Source organism: Lissotriton helveticus, chromosome 4_1, assembly GCF_964261635.1.
Source record: "Lissotriton helveticus chromosome 4_1, aLisHel1.1, whole genome shotgun sequence".
Lineage (NCBI taxonomy): Eukaryota > Metazoa > Chordata > Amphibia > Caudata > Salamandridae > Lissotriton > Lissotriton helveticus.
In genome coordinates, this window is record NC_136063.1 from 910,147,739 (window position 1) to 910,166,359 (window position 18,621).

Genomic DNA, 18,621 nt, shown 5'->3' on the forward strand with positions numbered 1-18,621 from the left:
GGGGTTAGAGAAAAGCGATCTGAAGTAGGTGCTGTTGACACAGCTGATCTTTTAATGCTACTCGCAAACATGCAGCTGTAGCCATATTCGCCATGGAGAAAGCTCATATTGCTGCAAAAATTTTGGAAGAGTTTAACTGCAAGGTCTTTGAATGGCTGCGCCCAAGAGTATTTAACATTGCATAATGGCAGTAATGTACTTAAAGCCATGGAGGTTGGTGTCTATTTCAGGGTCCCGTGTTTGGCGCACTGCATTAACATTGTAGTTTAAGACTTTCTGAAAAAAGAGCCCATAGTCAGCAACTTACTGATCAAATGCCGCAGAATATATGCACTCAGTTCAGCCATTCTTTTAAAGCCCGGAAGCAGCTGAGGATCATTCAATGTGACTATAGAATGCCAGTCAAATCACTCATTCAGGAGGTGGCAACACGTTCGAACTCAACTTATTACATGCTTGACCGTCTGTTTGAGCAGTATAGACCAATCAATGAATATGTCATGCGAAGGTCGGATGCTACTGTGAAAGGCATGACCCTTCAGTTGGACCAATGGAGCCTAGTTAAATGCCTGACAGAGATGCTTCTTCCTTTCGAGGTCTTCATACATGAAGTCAGCAAGGAGGACTGTACTATGGGCCAAGCTATCCCATTGTTGCACATGCTAGAGCAACAGCTGAAGGAGGTGTGTGAAGCACACATAGGTGTGGAGGAAAAAAGAAACATGAGTTGGTGGAGAGCTTATCATGTTGCTTAACTGAAAATGCAAGGGTGCAAACTAAGATTTTGTTACAAGAACATTACATTTGTGCCACAATTCTAGATCCACGGTACAAATCGGCACTGAACAGTAAGACCTTACTCCCTTTTTCAGAAGTGGATGTTGCCCTGTACAAAACTTAGATAGCTGAGGCAGCCAGTAAATTCGAAAATGAATGGCTGGTAATTAAAGGCACGCAACTCAAACCCAGAACAACAAGTACTGCAGCAGGACATCCGGCGTCAAGTTCAACTTAAGAGTCTGAGGGCAGTGCGTTTGGCTCACAGCTGTCATCAACACTATCAACAACAGCAAGACCCGGATCATCAGCCCCAGTAAAACCGGCACAGATATTTACAGCAAGGACTTGCTAGGTCAAGTGCTGATGAAAGACAAAAAAAAGGCCGAACAAAGTGTAGCACCCCTGAAAATTGAGCGGATGGTCCAGGCCCATCTGGATGACCCAACAGAGGTCTACATTGATCAAAATCGATTACTGTTTTGGTATGGCAAAAGGGGCCATTGGTCAGTGCTCAGCAATAAAACTATCAGGCTTGCCCTGTCACAAGTATCTCTTCTGAAAATTTTTTCAGTGCTGCTGGTTCCATTGTAACAGTGAAAAGGACCAGTCTCTCACCCAAAAACGTGGAGAGGTTAACCATGATGAAAATGAATCAGCAATTTATACCACCAAATTACACAATACATGAATCAATGCAGGAAGATTAGGACAGTGGCTCAGGTGACGGAAGTAGCGTGTTAGATGATGATTACTTACTTCTGGTTGAACCCCCATAGTTTGAGGATGAGCTATACTTCCCTGACAAATAGGCTTCCACTTCTTACTGTCTTCCTCCCTTACTTACTTTTATTTGTGTGTCTGTCTTTCTGGTTGGAAACTTCGAAATTCGAATCACAACAAATCCATCACCACCGCCTTCTAGTCTTTTATTGCCATATATGAGTTTCAGCTGTCTGCATTTCAGTTCACTCCTCCGAGTCCTGCTCCTCCACCCTCCTGAATTGCCCTGAATCTATTTCCCTCAAGCCAGATGATGATTGGATGTAGCATAATAGAAGAAAAGCAAATGTCTTGCCTCGTTGAGTCCCTCCAAAAGAAGTGGAAAATGATGATTGATAACTACTATAGCTATCCTCCTTTCCGAGCCGAGAGAGACTGCCCATTAACTGAAGATGTGAAGGAACAGGTAATGAATGATGACATGCATTAGACGCTGACTGAGTGATTTGTGTTGTTGTTGTTTGCAGTGTATGAAGTTCATTCATTGTGTACTAGAATCTCATCTACACGCTAAAAGTAATTTAAGGCAAAGTTTTTTTCCCTTCTTGTTTTTTTAATAGCAAATTTGTACTTCTACTGCAGGCCGATCCATTGCATTTTGAATATGGAAAGGGGACTCAATCTATTCTGTACACTGCACACTGAGTTGGACAACACCATGATGAAATGGTATAAAATGGAATAACTCAGGGCGTTTCATGAGTGGCATGAAAGTTAAACAAGTCAACAACAACAACTGCAGACCTACATGTCTGTGTAGTGGTGGAGTCGAGTGTGGTGGTATGACTGAGAGTGGTGCATTGATTTAGTCACTTAGTTTGTAAAATGCTATGTTGCTGTATATGTGCTTTGTCTGCCTCTGTCAAAAATGTACGCTAAATGGAGGATGGGTCACGGGTGGCATGGGCCTGGTCTTCCTGTTGTTGGAGTTTAATGATGGAAACAGATTAGAGTAGACATGATGTATCCATGCTGCCTCTGAAAGTGTTCTTGTTGCACTCCACCGAAATCTACTTGATTTTTCAATATCCCTTTTATTTTTCCATCTACAACTACAGACCAGCCCATTACTCTGTGCTATACTGAGAAAAACAACTCACACTTACCTTACCAATAAATCTACATCTGCCAGGCAGGCTGTGGCGTCACCCAAGATTGATGGCCAGAGCGTCCATGGAAGGGAGGACCAAGAAGAATGCTGAGATGCAACTCCCCATTTTGACCAGGATAACATACAGTACCAGTATCAACTTTCATCATCTTTTAAATAATTTGATACAGGTTTTGTCTTCAATCATTACTAATGTGTGTTGTTGTTGTTATTATGTTTGCTCTCTGCTTATATATTTCAATTCATCCCTACAGCTATTTTTGAATTTTCTTTACTATCTTTAATAGTAAGCCCGGGCGGGTACAACAGAACAGAAACTGTATGTAAATCAGGTCTCTCGGAGGGCAGACAGGCAAAGCAAATTGCATAAGATACTGCTGCCCTGTACTGTTTAACTGTCTAGTAGTAGTTAGTAAGTACTACTTATCATTAACCACCAAGTTATCATCATCAATCATGCATGCATGCATTTCCTTTTTCTCCCTCAACAGATTATGGAAATGGTTGTCTGCCAAGATTGTGTTTTCTTTTGTTGCTGTCCATGCGTACTGTTTTACTTTGTCAAACCTTTCTCAAAAACCCATTCCCAACCATTCATCAAACCCTAACCCTCTTCCCACGGTCTGTGTGACTTATTGAGGTGTGACTAAATTAAATGTACACCAATAATTTATCACACGCTTGCTGGGGCGGATGTGGCAAAAGTAACACTAATTCATTTTCAAGGCAGGGCGAGTATCCTCTTCTGCTTGCCCACCCATGAGCAGTATATTTGCGATGTAATTTTTTTACCAAAGGTACTTAATCCATCAGCATTAATTGCCGGCATTGATTGTATTTGTTGTCATTCTCCTACACAGCACTAACGGTTACGCTTGTGTCGAGTGTACTGTAGTCCTAGTCGAGTGACTCGCGACACAACAGTTTGTTGTAACTCTAGGTACTAGGCTATCCTCGCTACCATTATGTTTTATTGTATTTTGGCATATTTATTGTTTGGCAGTAAGTTCAGTACTGTACTTTGTGCTACTACCCCTCTCACAGTCTCTCTCATGTGACTGACTGTCTCATTTTCCTTTTTTTGAAAATGCTACTGCCAGTGTCTACTACTACTTCCACCACAACCGTGGGATTTTGGGACAGAAAAACATCATCACCATGTAGCCATCGCTGTGCCTAAGTTAAACATCAAGCACATGTAAGAGAAGAAGTTTCGGGGAGGCATAATTAATAATGGAAATGTTTTCATTAATTCAATTCCACACACCCCTTTGAGTCCAGTTGCAGAATGCATAGACCAGGAGGAGAGACTGACAGTACTAGTAGGACAAGTCCCTCAGTGAGGGGTACCGCATCTATCTGTTTGTGTGTTACAAAATCAGCAGATTATTAAATCCAACACTGGGTGCGGCCCTGCCTGCAGCAGAAAGGAAACCTTGTTTGTGACATAAAACAATACCCCCACAATACATTAACAATGTATTGCTATGTTTAAGTAGAAATATAATTTAATACCCTAACAAAACTAAATTATGTAGAAAAATCCCATAACACCTGACCCACCCCTCTCCCTAACCCTAACCAATGCCCAAAATGATAAAGGCCAACCAATGTCCAAAATGTCTATAAACCCCAAGGCAAAACCCAATTCCCACCCACCCACCCAAAAAAAGGATTAAAAAAGGGACAATGCAACAGGGTCAAGTTATTAGCGGGATCTTGGGTATGCCGTCTCCAGGACCTTTAGCCTCTTCTTCACCTTGTCTAACTGCTCCTCTAGGCATGCATTCCGGAGGACCATGCAGCGCGCATATGCCCTGCAGTTTCATCCACAGGGGGGGCAGCATTGCTGAATATTGAAGGGCTGTATATAACTGGAGGGCCTAGCTGGGGCCCGGGGCATTGGAGGAGGCTGCAGCTGCCGCCGCCTCCTCCTCCGCCAGAGCCACCAACCGCCAGTATTCTTGGCAGACAGCCTCCAGCTTCTGCCGCCGGGCCTTGGATGTCAACTCTTCCTGGATGGTTTTGCTTTGGAAGGAGTACCTATATCAAGAAAAAAAAATATTAACCAATACTCTTAGCAAAGGAGTAACACAAATTAATTCAACACATAGTGGCACAGTAGCACTAGCAAGCACAGTACATAACATTTGTGGTATGTATCTATCTTCCCACTTCCTCGGCCTCTAACATTTGTGGGAGTTTCTGGCATTATACTAGCGCAATGTATGAACTCAAGTACACAGTATACCAGTCTTCTTCTTCTCTCTTGTTTTGCCAAATTAATGTAACTTGTTTTAGCCGGCATGCCGGCCCAGCCACCCTGTGCCCAAGACAAACATACTAGAGTCATGATGCAGACTCACATTAGATTTATTCACTACTGTCTGCAGGTGGGCAAGCTCGTATTTTTCTATTACATGTGGCACTGGCCATACTCTGTTACATCAAGGGCAACTGCCTAATTTCACTTTGACACTGCCATGACTACTAGAAAAAGGCATATGATATCTGACCCAATATTCATTACTTATATATGGGACAACATGAGGTACTTTGTTTTGATTGATTGTGTAATCAGCCGATAGGCCTCCCATGGCAGGCTGGCTGACACAGTCGAAAAAAAATTAACATAGGTAGGGAGTTGTCCTCTGAGTCGGAGGAAGGCGCTTGATGATAACTACTACCTACATACACAATATATATGCTGTGGTTGTAAACTACTGTGGGTCAAGGGAGTATTCTGAAAAAACAACTTGTATTCTCCTCGGCTTTGCTACTCTTGCTCGATTCTTTCACAGTCTCTTCAAACTAAGACTCTTCATCCAGTGACAGTCTCCACCTATGCTATCTATGATGATACCATTCAAGCATCCATCCATTCAAAGTAAACGTCTATCATTCTTATTAATATCTCAACAAACCTTAGTTTGTTTCACCAACAAACATTTATTCTTTTTTTTTTAAACCACCACCCATGCATCCTTTCCTTCCTTGCTTGCTTGCCTTGGTTTAGAGTTTGACCCAAACACCACTGAGGATTCTTGCTATCCTCCACCCATACAGTTTCACCCACCCAGGCAGGCATTTTTTCTTTCACATTCCACCCATCCTTCAACCACCCATGCATCTGATTCCTATCAGCCACCTATGCATGTATCCCATGTATCCTTCTCTGCCAGCCATAAATATTACATCTCGCCCATCCTTCCTCCTTCCACTCTTTTTTCCCTTTTCGTTCAACACACCCATCAAGGTCATCTGATCTGATTCTTTGCTAATGCCAAGTAAAGGGTGTCTTCTTCAACCAACTTCTTACTTACTAAGTCTCAACTGTACAGTGTACTGTAAACCCTTCCTGCGAGCGTAATGCCAATAAGTAAGGATAACTTACCACCGCCCGCCACTACTGCTGTCTCAACCCCTGCAGCCCCTGCAGGTACCGCATCTCCTGCCCCATCCGGAATGGCCGCGTCGCCATCGCCGCTGTCCCTGGCACTGGTGGTTGGTAGTACGCCTAGAAAAAAACGATAAACATTTTTAGATGCCATGTACACCTCCCCCTATTTATTCTTTTTCACTAGCAAGATTCAAACAAAAGTTAAATACATACATATACAACAGACATCACTAGTACACATCTGGTACTTCTAGAGTAGAGTAGACACTAGTAGTGTTATGGTCTCTAGGGTCATGCTAGTCTCTTTGCTAAGTTAGCCTGAGCCGCGCCACCATTTTAGCTTTGTGTCTCTTATTTTTGCGCATGTTACCTCGCAGCTTGTTGTGTAAGAACTAAGAAGCCTTTGAGCCCACATGAGCTCATACGGCTACTGTCTGAGCGCTGCGTACAAGTTCGAAAAACAAGGAACTTTGTTATTGAGTTCTGGTGTTCTGTCCGTATTGCTTAGCCATAACATGCTACCCTTTTGGCACGACTGAGAAATTCTTGCAATATGCTAATGCGCACCATTTTTCTCATTACAGACGGAATATTCCCTTCTACGGAACAGAGCATTGCAGATCCTATGATGTAACCAGTAATTCTAGGTTCTTCTAAGGTGAGGGGTCCCCCAGAATTTGCTCAGAGATCTTCATTTATATTTTTATATAAATTATATTCCTGCTAAGGGGAGGGTGGTTCTTCAACCACTGTTCAGTTATCATGATTTCCCCTTTTGTCTTCTCTTGACTTGTAGTTGTAACAATGTTTATTGTTTTAATCTTATGCATTTTGCTGTTGGTGCTGGCTCATATAGTTAGTATATTGCATTATAGAATAACGTACAGAGTTGATATTCGAAAATAAACCTTTTGAACTTACATACACTCTGTGGTATTTGGTGTGGATTGTGGACTTAAACGAGTGAGTGAGCAAAAGGGTGCATTGCTTCCACAACTCTGTGAGATCGGGAGTGTAGTGTTATGTTCTGGGTTGTCTAATCATTGGGTTTCTTCGGGGGGTTATATATATATATATATATATATATATATATATATTACCTACTGGCGGTCGCCAGTAGGTATATATAGTTAGGATTTTTTCTCTATGGGATTTTTGAAAATTCTATGTCTAATAACTTTGGCGTTTGTGGACGGAATTGGCTGAAATTTTCAGGACAATGGAACATTTTGTTTCTGAGCAGCCCCTGAAAATTTGGGGGGGTTTCGTCAAGGGGGGGCCGAGAAAAAAGGGGGGTCCCAAAACGTGTTTTTAACATTGAGTTTCCCATAGGGCGGTTGGCCTCACTTTTAGCCCGAACGGCTGAATGGATTTGCACGAAACTTGGCAAAATTGTAGGGACTGGTAGCCCGATGTGCCTTTGCTAGGTCTCAATATATGTGCTTCAGTGGATTTTGAGAAATTAACGTTCAAAAAAAGATATATATCTGTAACAGCGGACCGGGCAGCGCTCCGCTTCGCGGACTTTTCGCGGTACGGAGCTTTGCGAAGCTGATTGGTTCTCCGGCGTCTGTAAACATTCCAAACAGTCCGTAGCGGCCGCCATCTTGTCTCTCGGTAGGATCGAGAGACAAGAGGAGGCCAAAGCGAAGGGGCAAATGACCATAAGGGGGCATAGTAGATCCTTCCTGACCTCTTAGGTTTGATGTACCATTTTGCCAAGTTTGGTGTAATTCCGTTCAGCCATTCAGGCTGTAGACGTATGTAAATGTCCTATGGAAAATTGCATGGGGAAAACACATTTGAAAGTGTTGAAATTTAGAACCAATTAAAATGTTACTTTTGGTTTTGTATTTGTGTGTGATGAAAGTTAATTGGTTATGTATATATCTCAAATGAGAGGAAACCACAGCCATTTTGTGATACTACTGTCTGAGGTACATTTGTGAGGAATTTTTGGTGGTGAATTTCTGGTGTTTGATTTACACAGTACTAACACTTCTCCTACTTTTAAAAAGGTGAGTTGTTAATTTGTAAGGGGAACTATGTTGTACACTTGAAGATAATTTGAAAAATGTTTTCTGTTATTTATTTGCAGTCCTTCTGTTATACTAAATACTTGATAAAGTTAGTTTTATATTATGTATTACTAAAAACGATAAATGAAAGTGATTATTTTTTTCTGCAATTTACAGCAAGCAATTTGAAAATAAAATGGCTCACAATGAAGAGACCGTGGTAATTTCTTTTGAATTGTCCACTACATTGATTGAAATTGACAGCACCAATAATGAAATATTGTCACAAGGAGGAGATGACTTGAATGATTCCACTACATTGATTGAAATTGACAGAACCAATAATGAAATATTGTCACAAGGAGGAGATGACTTGAATGATTTTTTGGATCAATCTGTTGATGGCGAATTTATCGAATGTTTGGAGACCATAGAGTTACAAGAATCATCATTGCAGACTTTTAATGAGGAGATTCCAGATGAGATGATTGAAGAGGAAATTACTGATGAGGACATGTTACTAGTTCTTTCAAATTTAGAAAATTCAGAAGAATAAATTTATATTTAGAAATCAAAAATTGTTTGAGACATTATTCATTTTTATTTTTAATTTATGAGGTTGTAGCGAAGTGATTGTAGTATAAAATGAGACTTATAGTATAGAGTGCAACATTTTTATGTTACATGGTAAGTTTACTCATATTTACTTCCCTTCTCCCACTATATTATCTCCAATGTGTATTTGACATCTCTTCTTCATCTCCGGCCTCCTTTCTCTCACTGTGTGTCTCTGATGCATCTTATCGCTGCTATTTTGTGTAATTACAGAAGAGAGTAAAATAAAATAGTTCGGAACGTGAAAAGGGGGCAAAGTAGAGTACCCCTCACCCCCTAGGCCTTCTCAGGCGGTCCCAAAAGGATCAGTTTCTGCTTTCCTGAGAGATTATGGTATGAGTTCCATATACCACAATAATTTGCATTACAACATGCAAGATATATATCTCCTATTACCAACTTTTGGAGATATTCGCGCTAAGCGCGAATATCTCCAAAAACTAACACCTGCCCTGAGCAGTTCTTAGCCATGTTATCCAATGGGAGGTGGATAACATGGCTAAGAGCATTAGCTCGGTAATGCATGAATATCGCTGAGTTTTCAGCGATATTAATGCATTGCGGTCGTTTTTTATCGCATTTGCGATAAACCTTGATAATAGCAAGGTTTATCTTCGATAATTTCTGACGATGCTTAGCGGTAAAAAATTCGTTGGTAAGCATCGTTAGCGATAAATATCGCTTAACTTTGGTAATATGCACCAACGTCTGTTAATGTTCGATTCGAAGGAAATGAGGAAGTGTTGAAAAACATTGTTTGCGCCATCTTGCCTTTTTTGAAATGCCACACTTTTGTCGTGCACGGCAGCCATTTTAGATGCCTTGACCAGACCCACTCTCTGCACGCTGTCGATTCGTAGCATGGCTCCCCACCCTCGCATGTCCGATTGTCCAGGCTATCAGCTAGCCCTGCAGATGTAGTTTATGGCTCCAGCTGTAAAGAATCACCCCTCTTCAAAGGAGTTATAGTAGATCAAGGCCCACACCCGATAAGATCCGTCACACCACACGTGTTCCTACTATCTGAAAACCATCCTGTATTGTGATTGGGGAGGGGACCGAGCCTGAAGCGGAAGATTCCAGGGATGACTCTTTGTACATCAAAGTTTTTACATTTATGTGTCACATTAAAAATATATAGCACTCCAACAAAGTAGTAGGATTATAAAACTTTAATAACTTATAAATATATACAACAAAAGAAAAACAGTAAAAACATTTAAACAACGAAGAGACCGTGGCAATTTCTTTTGAATTATCCAATACATTTATTGAAATTGACAGCACCAATAATGACATTTTCTCACAAGGAGGAGATGACTTGAATGATTTTTTTGATCAATCTCTTGATGGCGAATTTATCGAATGTTTGGAGACCATAGAGTTACAAGAATCATCATTGCAGACTTTTCATGAGGAAATTCCTGATGAGTACATGTTACTAGTTCTTTCAAATTATGAAAATTCAGAAGATGTTGCCTGGGGGTGGGTCGTCAGTAGCAGTCTGTTGTGCGAATAGTTCCAAGGCAGCAGAACGCGCTGAAATCTAGATGGCACAAAGGTGATGTCTAGTAAGTTGCCGCCCAGCAAATAACGGCGTGGGGCGCCGCGGGGGTGAGTGAGTCCAGTAGGCACCACAGGTATTTTTACCGGCATTGCAGAATTACTGCTGGGGACAATGCCTGTGCTGTAGCAGGGTCACAGCAGAAACAAAAAGGATTCTGTTGAAGATGTTGTTGGTTTTCAATTTGAAAACAGTTCTGGTGTCAACTGCTATGCTAATGTAGTGGTTAATGTTTTGTTTTCTCTAGAAAATGTAAAAGAGGGGGAGGCAGTCCAAAGTTCTGGTAAAAGGGCAAAGGAAAGGATCGGTGGTTTGAACTATCAGTCAAAAAGGGGAGGGGGTGCAACAATTTTTCCTACCGGGTCACAGTGTGCTTTCACCGGAACTGAGGTTTGCAGGATTCTAGTAATTCAAAGTGAGGCTGGCGCCAGCATGGGAGCGCCGACGTCCCGCGGATACAGTTTCGTCACTCCACGGGCGATCATGGCAGTCATTCCCCATCGGGGGTGTCTGCGGTGGTCGGAGACTCCCGCGGCTCCTCTAGAATCTTCAAGGTCGTGGAGGACTACTGTGGTGGAGTCAACCAGTGACCGGGCCATTTCTTTATGCTGGGCCCGCTCTTGCCACGTCGATCGCCATTTTGAGAGTTCGGTAGCTACTGGCGATCGCGGGGTCAAATGAGCGGACGGGCTCCACCCTGCCGGGCGAGACGTTGCAGCATCGCCACAGTGGAAGAACCCTTTTCCGGGCGCCTGGAGCGCTGAGGGTGCAGGTGGGAAGCCTCCACTGGGGAGGCGGGAGAGGCCTGTTCGCACCGTCTCTCCCTCCCAGTGCACCCCACGGCGTCTCGCTTGAGATTTGTTATGGCCGGACCAGGCGATGAGGACGAGGGGGGGGGGGGGGTCGGAGGCATGTGCAAGACATCCCCCCCCAGTGTTGTCGCAGCCATTATTCAAGAAAGAAGAAGTGTCCCGTCCGTCTTCGGGCCGGGCTTCCGGTGGATGTCGGCCGGACGCCCCTTGCTCTGGCCCCATGAACGGGTTCCTTGGTTTATCGGCTGCAGCCGGATCCCATCGGCCCCGGCCGTTGGTGGCCGGACTGGTAGAGAATGTGGCGGGACTACCTGAAACTGTCAAGGGCCACCGCGGCCGGACTGGGAGAGAGAGGGGAGGGTCGAGGACACGGACATTTCCCCCCCCTGCAACTCTCCAGCGTTGTCAATCCCCCTGGCCGGGTCCCGCTGGCCTCGGCCTCGGCCTCTCCTCCGGCTACACCCTACGTGATGATCTCCGAGGCGTGGCAGCAGGACCCGCCTTATATGTGTTGCTTCTGGCTGGGCGTAGCCGAAAACCTGTTGCCCTTTGGAAGTTTCTAGAATGGGGCGGATGTCTGCTGACTTCTATCTTTCCCAGTTTGCCGTTATTTGGCCGTGGCAGGCGGTGGGACAGACACGTTTTGGGGCAGTGAGGGGCGATGTTTTCAGGTTTCTTATTACGGGCTTACTTCTAACGTTTCTTGTTTCTAGGACAATAATAGGTTTTATCATTACGTATTGTTATCGTTTCTTTGTTTGTTATTTAATAAAAAGTTCATCAGTGGCCTACTGATTTTCGTTTTCCTATTCTTTTCTTTCCAGTTTGTTTCATGCTAAAGTTTCTGTTAACAGGATACAGTGATCACTTCGTTATTATTGCATATGTCCTTTTCACTAGGGTTGCTCTCTTGTTGGGCCAGATATCTCTAGTAAATGGTCCGGGTGAAACAGGTGCATCAATCAGTGGGGAGTAGATAGGCATGACAGATTACAACGGGGGAGAAAGGTCCGCATTACCTACCCTTTCACTACTTGCAAAGATTTTCCTACGTTTATTTGCAAACAGGGAATACCTCCAAAAAGAACTAATTCCCAAACAGTCAATGTTCGGACAATCAATCAATCAATGAGGAATGAAATAGGTACGACGTGTTAAAGGCTTGCGTTACCTACCCTTCACTATCTGCAAAGGGAGAGAGAATATTCCTATTCTTCCTCGTTTGCAGGCAGAGAAGATCCTTAAGAGAACCAACTTCGAACAATTCAATGCTCGATTCAAACAATCAACAAGGGGTACTGTGAACACAAATGAACGCCGCTTATGTACATACACATTGCTATTTTCAACAGGTTGTTCCTAATGTTTCTATTTTAGCGAGGTCAAAAAGAGATCCCATTAGTGGCCTACTGATTTTGCTCGATTCCTTTTGTTTTTTTACACGATTTTTCGCTATCTGCAAAGACTAAACAGAGTATTGCGACTCTGTGCTTGTTTGTAAATAGAGAATGAACCAAAGAGAACAATCAATCAAATGGAGAGAGAAGCAGGCACGACGGATTACAACGGGGGCAAAGGCCTGCGTTAACTACCCTTCACTATCTGCAAAGAGAGAGTACTCCTAATAGAAATGAGGGGTGGGGGGCAGCATTCAAAGCAGATCAGTGTGCATAAACACGAAAATGTTTTTACTTACCACGTACTTGACATTCGACAGCTTATGATATTTGCTATTAAAAAACCATTGAAATTCACTGAGAAACCATAGGTTATAGACCATATATAGTTAGGAATTAGCATTTACAAAACCTTGAAAATTCACTGAAAAAACCATAGGTTATAGACCATATATAGTTAGGAATTAGCATTTACAAAACCTTGAAAATTCACTGAAAAAACCATAGGTTAGAGACCATATATAGTTAGCTGGACATTTTATTGACATAAAACCAATGAAATTCCATATATAGTTAGTTGCACTAACTATATATCGCGCACCCGCAATCCACTGCTGATGATGTCACATATTACATCATTCATGACATGGTCAGTGACATCACTGATGACATCTCAAATGACATCACTGATGACATCTCATTTGACATCAATGACCACATCACTGATGATATCATTCATGTGACAATACAATGCATCTCCTCACATTTTAATATAACCTCTGTTTCACCCAGTGTTAAATACAGAGTATAATTTTTGAAACCATTGACACACCAATACTAGTTACTACGTACGCACTCACTGATTGCTACGTCTACACACACCTTCACTCATTCACCCATACAATCATTCATACATACAATCACTCATCTTTACAACACTATCATATGCACTCATACACCTATACAGACACTCACAGTCTGCCACTCATCCATGGAGTTACTCACACACCTAGTCAGTCCTGTAAAGAATCAATGACACTTCCATTTTCTTGTCTATACAGTTAAACATAGAGCACCTTACATTTTCAAACATATACTAACACATACTTACCTTCTTATACAATCATTGATACAAGTACACATTGATCTGCACAGAGTCACACACCTCCCAGCTAGCCACACACACACTCAGTCTCCCATACAAATACTTGGGCAATCAATCAATAACCCATATAGTTACTCATATAGCTACTGATCAACACATGCAGCAGTTTACAGAACAACAGACATAATGATGCACAAATTAAGACAGTTTAGTCACTAACCCATGCACTCAGTGAGACACATTTAATCACTCACTCATACAGTCAGTCATGCACCTACTAAATCCTTCGTCCAGACACTTACACATCCACTCATTCTTCAATATGTAAGACATATTTAAACTTTACAGAAACAAAAAATCACTGGATGTTGTTATCAGTGATGTCATCAGTGATGTCACTGATCATGTCATGAATGATGTAATATGTGACATCATCAGCAGTGGATTGCGGGTGCGCGATATATAGTTAGTGCAACTAACTATATACGGAAATTCATTGGTTTTATGTCAATAAAATGTCCAGCTAACTATATATGGTCTCTAACCTATGTTTTTTTCAGTGAATATATATATATATATATATATAGCTAGTCGGTCAGGGGAATGTGGGTGAGGCATCAGGAAGGTCCAACCTCCTATCAACAATGTCTTGTGCATAGTTATGTATGTGCAGAATCCCTACAACAGTAGTAGTATGTACTAGTATCCTATAAAAAAAATAGTTAACTATCTGGTTGGGCATTTTGTTGGAGGGAATTTTTTAAAACCCTCAAGATTAAGACTAGAAGAGGACAGCCCAAAGGACTGGACTCAGTGGCTAGAGCGATTGGTGAATCTGAGTTTGATTTAAAACCTTTAAAATAAAGAGTGGCCGCCTGGGCAAGCTTAGCTACAGACAGACTAATAGTAGTAGTAGTAGTCATAGCAGAGGCAGTTAGATGCAGGGATAACAAGAATTTAGAAACTGATTGTCTAGATTGAACATTGAAGAAGATTTTGTAAAAAAGTTAAATTAGGAAATCAACATTTCAGAAAAAATAAGGTGCTGGTGCAGTAAAAGTAGGGAAGTATAATTATCAATATTAACAACAGGAGGACTTACTGGGGCCAGCAGCAGAGCTCTCGATAGAAGAGCTTTCCTGGCCCTGGGAGGCATCTTCCACAGCTCCCGCCGACTCGACCCCGTCTTCCTGCCCCTGGTTATTGATCATGAAAGATGTAAGAAAGAAAGAGACAAACATGGATGATTGGTGTGAAACAAATAAAAAAAAAATTTAAACGCTTGAAAAAACATTTATGGAAACAACAATTGCAATAAAAATTACCTATCTATATCTGGTCGACTAGTATTGCGGGATTCGCGGTCCTTCTTGTTATTATTTAATATATTTATGAACACTAAGCCTAAGTACCACCTGACCTAGCCAACCTATTCCAGATGGGCCAATTGTTCACTAAGTCTGCAAAAATGCAATGGCGGACACATGCGTACATTTTTACATACACCAAATTGTAGATTTGCTTGGTTCTTGCTTTGTTCTGCTAGTGATAATAAGCCTATATTACCACTCAATAAACAAACTACAAAAGGTTCTACTAAGGACTGGGGTAAGCAGCAATCAGCAGCAATTGACATGACAGAGGATGCGTCATGCAGAGCACTAAAAACTTACCTACTAATAAGAAGTAACTAGACTAAACCTATCAATCCACCACTATCTCTTCTTAGTGGCACAAGGACAAAGCAAGGACTAGAGTCTCTCTAGCATTACCTAACTTAAGTTCTCTAAAGTAAACTCATAATAATGCCAATTGAGCGCAAAGTTGCAAACAAGTAAGAGTAGTAGCACCGAGCACCTTTGTCATTACAGTCACAGAAGATTTTTAAACGTAATTTACCTGCAATGTAAGCAGCAGCATTCTTACTGTTTGGGGAAAAAGATGTATTTGCAATATATAACACAGAACAGGAGAACACAAAGTAGTAATATTAAATAGATACTCACCGAGCCCCGGGACCTCCACTCCTAGCAGGTCCAGCAGGTCCTGCTCCCGGTCCAGGATATTGGACGACCTGTGCATCAGCTGGTTATTGGTGCGCCGGACTCCAGAGTAGCAAAACACTGCCTGGCGCACCTTTCCCCACCACTTCCGATGCTCCCAGAGCCCGTACCCGGACCCAGGCCTGCTGCCAGGGTTAAGGGGAGGTGGCGCTGGTTGAAAAAAACAAGTGCGGCCACCTCCGCCTCACCAAATAAGGCCCGTGCATGCACCCCATTTGGGCGCCGCCTTCCGCGGGGAAGGCGGTCACTGCTGTGGCTGCTAGCAGCCCTGCCCTTGCCCTTGGCTTTGCCCTCTCCCTTGGCCAGGGCTCCGGGACTTTTGGGGGGGGGGGGGAAAAAGATAAGGGAGGAATTGGAAAAGTAGGTAAAAGAAAAAGCAACTTATAGCAAAAGAGTAAAAAAGTAGTAGAAAAAGTAACAAAAAGTAGAAAAAACCTCAAAATATAGAATCAGGAAAATAGAGAGATAGATAATGAATTTAACATTTTTTTAAAAAAGTTTACTGAAACAAAGGATTGCAAAGATAGAGGGAGGATAGAAAATCAGGCTCAGAACCATGGAATAGATTGAAAAACAAGATGGCTGCGCCCGGTGCAAAATTACCCCCGAACACGCAAAAAGCGTCGCAAACACATAGTACGCATTCCCAAACAGGAAATACTCATCGCGAATGGGTGGGAGCATGCAATACGTGACCCAGAACAGGAAATAGGCATCGTGAACAGGTGGAAGAAGTGAAAAACAAGATGGCCGCGCCCATTAGTGATCGCATGGGCAAATTGGCAATATATTCCAACGCAATCACACAAAAACACACTGTGAACAGGTGGGCCAAGCAATTCCATGCTTGCGGAGATTTTATGCGGTTTTGCGGAGACATGCGTAGCACGACTATGCAAATTTATCCCACTCCTAGTGTATAGGGGCTACTTAAGAGGATGGCACAATTAGTGCTTCAAGCCCACTAATCGCATTTAACTAACAGGCCCTGGGCACATGTTGTGGTACTCAACTAGGGACATACAAGAAAATTAAATATGCCAATTGGGTATAAGCTGATTCTACTGTGTTTTAAAGAGAGAGCTTGAGCAACTTCAGCACTGGTTAGCAGTGGTAAACTGCGCAGAGTCCGAAAGGCCAACAAAAAATAAGGCAAAATGTTTGCTGATGACCATGCAAAAAGGACCAGGTCCAACACATGGGTTTCCTCTGCATCCACTCATGTATTTTTTTGGGATATATATCTACAAAAACTTGTAGACATGGATTTACGCCAAAATCCTGTGCCTACCAGGGGCTGACATAAGAGAGAGAGAAATAGCTATAACTCTTCATGTTTTTTCAAGGGTCCTGCATTCTTCAGAACACATAGATAAAGGAACTTGCCTTTCAGCATAGTTTTTGTGCAGGAAGGGAACCTTTCCTCCCTGCTCTGTCCTGTCACACGATGCAGTACAGTAACTTCACTTTCTGCACTGAATATGTTATTTATTTGTAAATCTGGGCCAAAGTGTTTTTGAAATCTTGAGCAGGATCACATTAAGTTTACACTGGGACCCCTAATTTAAAACAGTCTCAGAAACAGTTTGGGGCAGATTGGTGTCTTAAACAATTGAAAACTGGGAGCAGTGCTATTTTACCACGTGAGACTGCTGTGAATTGTGTTTGTCACTGGGATGTTATAGCAAAGGCTGCATTTGGCTTGTTGAAAACTGCAAAGTAATTAAATAGCACAAGTGCACACAACATAATAGTGTTAAAGAAAGTGTTAGAAATGGGATTTCAGGTTGGCTAAGGCTTACGCCAAAGCCAGACAGAAACCACCACTCTACTCAGGGCAAGGTAGTTACATGCTGAATATAACCCCTGCTCACCCCCTTGGTAGCTTGGCACGAGCAGTCAGGATTATCCCAGAGGCAATGTGTAAAGCATTTGCACAACACACACCCAGCAACAACATACTAGGCACACCACAAAAGGAACTCCTAACAAGGTTATAAATAAAAATAGCCTTTGTATTATCATAAACACATTAGAATAGTAATCACACAATATACACAGTGGCAACTGCCACTAGGCAATATTTACTGGGGATTATATACACATGACAGGGCCAATTGGACCACTGTCATAACCATCACAAAGTAACGATAGTAAATGTAGAACCAAATAATTAACGTAGAAAACAACTAGTAATTACTTGCAAACACTGTACTCAGCATTTTCCTGCAACATAAATCATATTATGCACAGTATCACATCAGCGCAAACTACATTATGCGCCAACATCAGAAGCCTAAACATATTAGACCATAACCTCCTAATCCTAAATCTCATTAGGCATAAATCACAGTGGAGAATAACCTCACAAGCATAAATCACGGTATGCAAATCACCTCATAAAAATAAACCACATTAGAGGCATAAATCACTGTGCATAACTCACAGTACATGATTCACATTTCCTGCGCACCACATAAATCACAGTAGGGCCTGGTGCCCTATTAACCTCACATTCCCCCTGGCGAACTGGCCATCTCAGAGGGTTCAAATGCCCTATGTCCATAATGGCAGGGCATCTGCAATGCAGCAGAATTCCCAAGTGCGCAATTGAGCTGTGGCAGAAGAGTTCATCTCACTCCTGTCTCACTGTAAATGCCCCCAAAGAAATATCAGCCTAAACATTGCAGCTGCTGCTAATTGCCATGCAGCTGTGGAACAGAACATGGGCCTCGGCAATCACTGTACCCTTGGACAAATTTGCAAAAAGTGTTGCAGCTGCCCGTGCTGGTGCGGTGCAGCTGTGTATAACATAAAGGGCCCTGGCACGACTGTGCCCTAGAAGCCTCCACTGGGGCTTTCTGAATAACACTGCCCCCATCATTGCAGCTGCCCTCTACCAGGCGGGGCAGCTGTAAAAGGATCGAAAAGGGGGAAGGCACGGACACCACTGTGCCCTCAGGACCCCCACGGGGG